Source organism: Triticum urartu, chromosome 2 (assembly GCF_003073215.2).
Source record: "Triticum urartu cultivar G1812 chromosome 2, Tu2.1, whole genome shotgun sequence".
NCBI lineage: Eukaryota > Viridiplantae > Streptophyta > Magnoliopsida > Poales > Poaceae > Triticum > Triticum urartu.
The window spans coordinates 43246695-43253570 of NC_053023.1; positions in this window are offsets into that span (position 1 = coordinate 43246695).

Below are 6876 nucleotides of genomic sequence, written 5' to 3' on the forward strand. Positions count from 1 at the left end.
GTCGACTATATCTTTCGCCATCTCATTTGCTCGTGGCCAATAGAATCCAGCTCGGTATGCTTTAGCCACGCTGGCCTGAGAGGACGCATGGTGAACACAGGTCCCCGAGTGGATGTCATTGAGGATCATTCGACCTTCTTCTGGTGTTATGCACTTCTGACCGACTCCAGTCACACTTTCTCTGAATAGCTGCCCTCTTATCACAGTAAAAGCTTTAGATCGACGGACGATCTGTCGAGCTTCTTCTTCATCCTCTGGGAGCTCTTTCCTGAGGATGTACGCAATGTAGGGCACCGTCCAGTCGGGAGTAATGGCCAGAACCTCCATGATTAGGTCGACCACAGCTGGGACCTCGACTTCAGTCAGATCCGTGGTGCTCTTGTGTTGTGGGGGCTCTTCAATGAAAGGGTCTTCCTGAACTGTCGGCGTGTGAATATGCTCCAAGAACACATTGCTGGGAATAGCCTCTCTCTTGGAACAAATCTTTGCCAATTCATCGGCTGCTTGATTTTTCAATCGGGGGATGTGGTGGAGTTCTAACCCCTCGAACTTCTTCTCAAGCTTTCTCACCGCGTTGCAGTAACCATTCATGGCTGGGCTTCTGACGTCCCACTCCTTCATCACTTGATTAACTACCAAATCTGAGTCGCCATAGACCATGAGGCGACGGACGCCGAGTGAGATGGCCATGCGCAACCCATACAGGAGTGCTTCATACTCTGCTTCATTGTTGGAGGAATCAAAGTGAATCTGGAGGACATATCTGAGCTTGTCTCCTCGGGGGATACCAGAACTAGTCCATCACTAGAACCGTTCAACATCTTGGATCCGTCAAAGAACATGGTCCAGTGCTCCGAGTGAACTTGAGTCGGCAGTTGCAGCTCGATCCACTCGGCGAGGAAATCTGCTATTGCTTGGGACTTGATAGCTTTCTTTGCCTCAAACTTGATATCCAAGGGAAGGAGTTCAATCGCCCATTTTGCCACTCGACCAGTTGCATCCCTGTTGTGCAGAATCTCTGACAATGGAGCGTCGCTGACGACTGTAACAGAGTGATCTGAGAAGCAGTGTGCAACCTTCTTCGTGGTCATGTAAATTCCATAGACAAGCTTCTGATAGTGAGGATATCTCTGCTTTGACGGGGTCAGGACTTCAGAAATATAATAAACTGGGCGTTGAACTTTGTAAGCTTTTCCTTCTTCTTCCCGTTCGACCGTAAGTACTGTACTGACGACTTGTCCAGTGGCTGCTATATAAAGCAAAAGAGGCTCTTTGCTGATTGGAGCAGCAGGCACCGGCTGGGTGGAAAGCAGGGCTTTTAGCTCTGCAAATGCTGTATCAGCTTCTGGAGTCCACTCGAACGCATCTGATTTCTTCATCAGTCGGTAAAGAGGCAGGGCCTTTTCACCGAGGCAAGAAATGAATCGACTTAGGGCGGCCAAGCAACCAGTAAGCTTCTGGACATCATGCACACGCACAGGGCGTTTCATCCGAAGTATAGCGCCTACTTTCTCTGGGTTAGCATCGATTCCTCGTTCGAAAACAAGAAAACTGAGTAACTTTCCACCTGGAACTCCAAACGTTCACTTTGATGGATTGAGCTTGATATCATACCTTCTGAGGTTGGCAAAGGTTTCGGCGAGGTCAGTCAGCAGGTCAGAACCTTTACGTGACTTGACCACAATGTCATCCATGTATGCTTCCACATTCCGACTGATCTGAGTGAGCAGGCACTTCTGAATCATTCGCATAAATGTGGCTCCGGCGTTCTTCAAGCCGAATGGCATTGTGACATAACAAAAGCACCCGAACGGGGTGATAAAAGCTGTCTTTATTTCATCGGGTCCGTACAGACGGATCTGGTGGTACCCGGAGTAGGCATCCAAAAAGGACAAATGCTCGCACCCAGCAGTCAAGTCGACTATCTGATCGATGCGAGGGAGAGGGAAGTGATCTTTCAGGCAGGCCCAATTGATATGCTTGAAATCGATGCACATGCGGAGTGAGTCATGTTTCTTTGGGACCATGAAAACATTGGCTAACCACTCGGAGTGGTAAATCTCTCGGATAAACTCAGCTGCCAAAAGCCGAGCCACCTCTTCGCCGATTGCTTTTCTTTTCTGGATGGCGGACCGTCGAAGATGCTCTTTGACTGGTTTCACTTTCGGGTCGACTCGCAAACGATGCTCAGCCAGTCCCCTGGGAACACCTGGCATGTCAGAAGGCTTCCATGCAAAGATGTCCCAGTTCTCACGGAGGAACTGGATGAGCGCTTCTTCCTATTTGGAGTCGAGTGTGGTCGAAATGTGGGTCGGAGCTGCATTGGGGTCCGTCAGGTGAATGTGAACAGACTTCGTCTCGCCAGACGATTGGAATGCTGAATCCGTGGCTGGCTTCTTGGCTCGCAACAAGTCACTTGGGTCTGCATTTTTCTGGTATTCTTGCAATTCTGCCACGGCCATCTGGGCATCGGCGATCTTTGAGCCCTTCTGGAAGCACTCTTCCGCCTTTTTCCGGTTACTAGAGATAGTGATCACTCCTCTAGGACCAGGCATCTTCAGTTTGAGGTACACGTAACAAGGGCGAGCCATGAATCGTGCATAAGCCGGCCTGCCCAGAATTGCATGATACGCACTCTGAAAATCCATGACTTCAAACGTCAACTTTTCTTTGCGGTAATTTTTGGCATCACCGAAAGCCACGTCGAGTGCAATCTGACCGAGGGACGCAGCCTTCTTGCCTAGGATGACCCCATGGAAACTCATGTGGCTTTCACTGAGTCTGAACATCGGAATGGCCATTCCTTTCAACGTTTCTGCGTACAGAATGTTCAGGACACTACCACCGTCCATCAGGACCTTTGTCAGTCGAGTGCCTTCGACCACCGGGTCGACCACCAGCGCTTGCCTCCCAGGGGTGGCGATGTGCGCTGGGTGATCAGACTGGTCGAACGTATTGGCAGTCTGCGACCATTTCAAGTAATTGGGTGTCACCGGAGCGACCATGTTCACTTCTCTGTTGATGACTTTCTATCGACTCTTGTTTTCAACATCAGCAAAAATCATCAGAGTGGAATTCACGTGAGGATAACCATCATCATCTTCCCCTTCACTCTCAGCCTTGTCTGCCTCCTTCTCCTTTTCCTTGGGCTGTTTCTCTCGGAACTGCTGGATCAGGAGCCGACACTGTCGAGTGGTATGCTTCGGGTAAATGAAATTACCTTCTTCGTCTTTTTTGGTGTGGATATGGCACAGCAGATCAACACATCATTTCCATCTTGATCTTTTACTTTCTTGGGGTTCCACGGCCCTTTGGGCTTCCCCTTGAACTTTCCTTGAACCACAGCCAAGGCCTCACCCGGAGCAGCTGGTTCGGCCTTGCGTTTTTGTTTCCGATTGGAGTTTCCTCCTCCGGCTTCGTGGGCGACTGTTTGTGCTTTCCGCTCCGCAGTCACTCCTCCTCTTCACCATTGCCATACTTGGTGGCGATTTCCATCATCTGAGTCAAAGTCATGTTTCCTGTCCGACCGAATTTCAGATTCAACTCTCGGTACCTGATGCCTTCCTTGAAAGCACAAATTGCCTGATGATCAGACACATCTTCCACTGTGTGGTGCAGGGTGATCCACCTGTGGATATAATCTCTCAAAGTTTCATTCGGTTTCTGGACGCAACACTGTAATTCTGTCAAACCTGCTGGCCGCTTGCAAGTACCCTCAAACGTTCTGACAAACACTCGGCGAGATCTTCCCAAGTATAGATGCTGCCAGGCGCCAACTGATTCAGCCACGCCCTAGCCGAGCCCTCCAACATCAGAGGAAGGTGTTTCATGGCCACCTCATCATTGCCGCCACCAATCTGGACATCCACTCGGTAGTCTTCAAGCCAGGTGTCAGGCTTGCATTCTCCGGTGAACTTACTGACTCCAGTCGCCAACCTGAAATTGGGGGGAATCACTGCAGCTCTGATAGCTCTGCTGAAGCACTCTGGGCCAGAGACATGCACCCTGATGCTGGTTTGCGGGCCTCTGTCATGGCCATCTCGGTGAGCTCTGTTTCTGTCGACCAAGCCTTGTACGAGAATAGATCTCACATCAAAGCCTGGCTCCCTGGGGTCGACTGGAATACCTCTTCCAACGCTATTAGGGCGCCTGTCTTCATGTGGCCGCGACACATACGACCCACTCCTTGGAGGAGGCGTGGGCACTCGACAGCGACCATCGCGATCGGCTCGACGATCATACTGCTCCTAGTTTCTGTACTGATCACGCCGCTCTCCACGTCCCTCACGCCTCGAGGGCGATCTCGGGCTATGGGCCAACTAGACCGTATCTGCGACCACAGATCTGCTATGGATCATATCCCGCGACTGAGACATGACCGTATTCTGCTCTCCTGCTGCCCGGAGCAAGGCCCTGATCTGCGCCAGACCTCGGCCAGCTTCTGACTGGGAAGGTTGAATCGACTCTGCTATCCGGGCCGCAGCTGCTAGGTTTTGGATCGGTGTTCGGTATACCTGAGCCGGAGGTGGAAAAAGTTGGCGTCGGCTGGACTCAGGAGCACGTTGACGAGCGCGATCGTCGAGTGCGCGCTGTAGGTTCTCCAGCCGAGTGCGCTCAGCCAAATTGGCCAAGCAAGCCTGTTCCAAGGCCTGGGCCTCGGGCGTTTCTCCAACTATAGGAGTATGCAGGGCATCTATGTTTCGGCGACAAAGTTCTTCTCTCTGCTGCGAGGAGAGAGGCTCGGGGCGGTACTCCTCGTGAACGCGCGACGGATCGCCGTTCCCGTCACCTCCGTCTTCACGATCGAAGCCAGGAGGACCGCGTGGTCCATTCACCATCAGGACTTCCGCTGCCAAGTCATTGCTGTCGCACTTGGATGCAGTCTCTACGGAGCCAGTCGACATATCGAACAGGCCGTAGAGAGACTCGTCGGGCTCGAGCGCCGCGACTTGAGGGGTGGCCAAGCATGCTTCACCCACCGTTGAACCCACGACCGATCGGTGTGCTTGTTCCCGCGGGTCGCGGGGAGGGGGAAACCTGTAGGAGTCGACTGGTACTGGGTCGACGGTTGCCGTAGGAGGACGTCGCGGATGCACGCGTGAAAGTGCGTCGCCCCGCGAGCGGGGAGCGCATCGACGTCGAGTGGTGCCTCCTGAAGCCAAGCGGAGTCGTCGGCGACAAACACGAGCGCGCCGAGACGGATCTCGCGGCCCTCAGCCAAACCTCCCCTTGGAACCATGATGATGGGGATCGGAAAAATTGCAACTTCTCCAATAAGTCGCTAAGACACCTGTCCCACGGTGGGCGCCAACTGTCGTGGATCTAAGACTGACAGTAGAATGGGGGGTAGGTATGAGGAGGCAAGATCTTAGCTATGGAGTAGTTGTACACACGAGTTTTATGAGTTCAGGCCCTTCTCGGAGGAAGTAACAACCCTACGTCTCGGTGCCCTGAGGCGGTCGACTGGATTATACGTGTGTGTGTGTGTTTACAAAAGTGCGAACCCCTGTCCCAGAGGAGGGGGTGGCTTATATAGAATGCGCCAGGACCCCAGCTCCCCTCTGTTACACAGGGTTCAATGTTCATAAAGGTGGGGCGTTACTGGTAACGTCTACAATAAAGTGTTATAAATGCCCATAATGCTATGGTTTAAGTCGCGACCGTTGCAGAGTGGAGGGCTTCTCGTCTTCTGGTGGTCGAGTGTCTTCAAGGTGGTCGAGTGTCTTCAAGGAAGTCGAGTGAGAACATCTTCTTGGTCGAGTGGATGATATTTTCTCTTCAACTGCTTCTGATTCTTTGTAAACATGTCCTCGGGGAGGGTATGCTGGACAGGTCCATGACCCTACCCTAGGTACATAGCTTCATCACCAAACACCTACCTAACTTGGTCAAACTTGCCTAAGGTTAGGTGTGGCAAAGTGTGGCAATGTGTGGCTAGGAACCAAACAGCCCCTGAGCAACTCAAGTAAGGCAAGTGTGGCAAGTGTGGCAAAAATCATGTGGCAACATATGGCAAAGATAGTCACAATCCAAACAGCCCCTAACCTTAGGCAAGCTTGGCAAAAATATGTGGAAAATATGACAATGCTAGGCTTAGAACCAAACAGCCCCGAAGTTTCAATTTCTTTCCTCCTCGCGCCACAACCGGGTTTGAAGCTGTGTGCCGCTCATACAAGCATATTGACGTTCCGATTAAACATCGACGACTGGGGTGATGTGACTAGTAACCTCCCGTCCATTGATGGCCTCCAACACTCAAGTGATTCCCAAGGCGATTGTTCGGATGGCCACATGGCTTTATCCATGGCTATAAAATCCCGATGACAACGCGTCCTCATCGCCAAAGCCCTCGCCACCTCCTCCCCACACATTTGCTCCACCGTCCGGGATAATGCCCCTGCATAAGAACGCAATTTATTGGATGAACTTGGCGGCGGGGTAGAACCTCCCATCGTGGACGCCGCACACTGGCGCAAACTCTCACCACGGCAGACACTAGATCCTCCTGGAGCGGCAACGATAGATCTGGTGGCCTAGCATATCTGTCAACCGCGAGGGATCCAAGGCTCCACATGGTGACGGAGGCGTCCTTGGGGATTCATCCCCCTCATCCGGGTGAACGAGGAGGAGGAGGTCGTCCTCGTCGCCCCCGATAGCCCATCGTATGATAAACGATGCCGTACCCGTTGGCACCCACCTAAAGCAGGTGTTGAAGCTCGAGGACCCGATCGACATCATGCGGTGGATCTTCGCCCTTGAAGCTCGCAACAAGTAGCGCATCATCCAAGGATACGGCCCGCACTCATTGATGAGGAGTATCAGCGGCAATTTACGGCTACCACTTGTGAGTCTGACCCCTACGCCTAGGTCGATGAT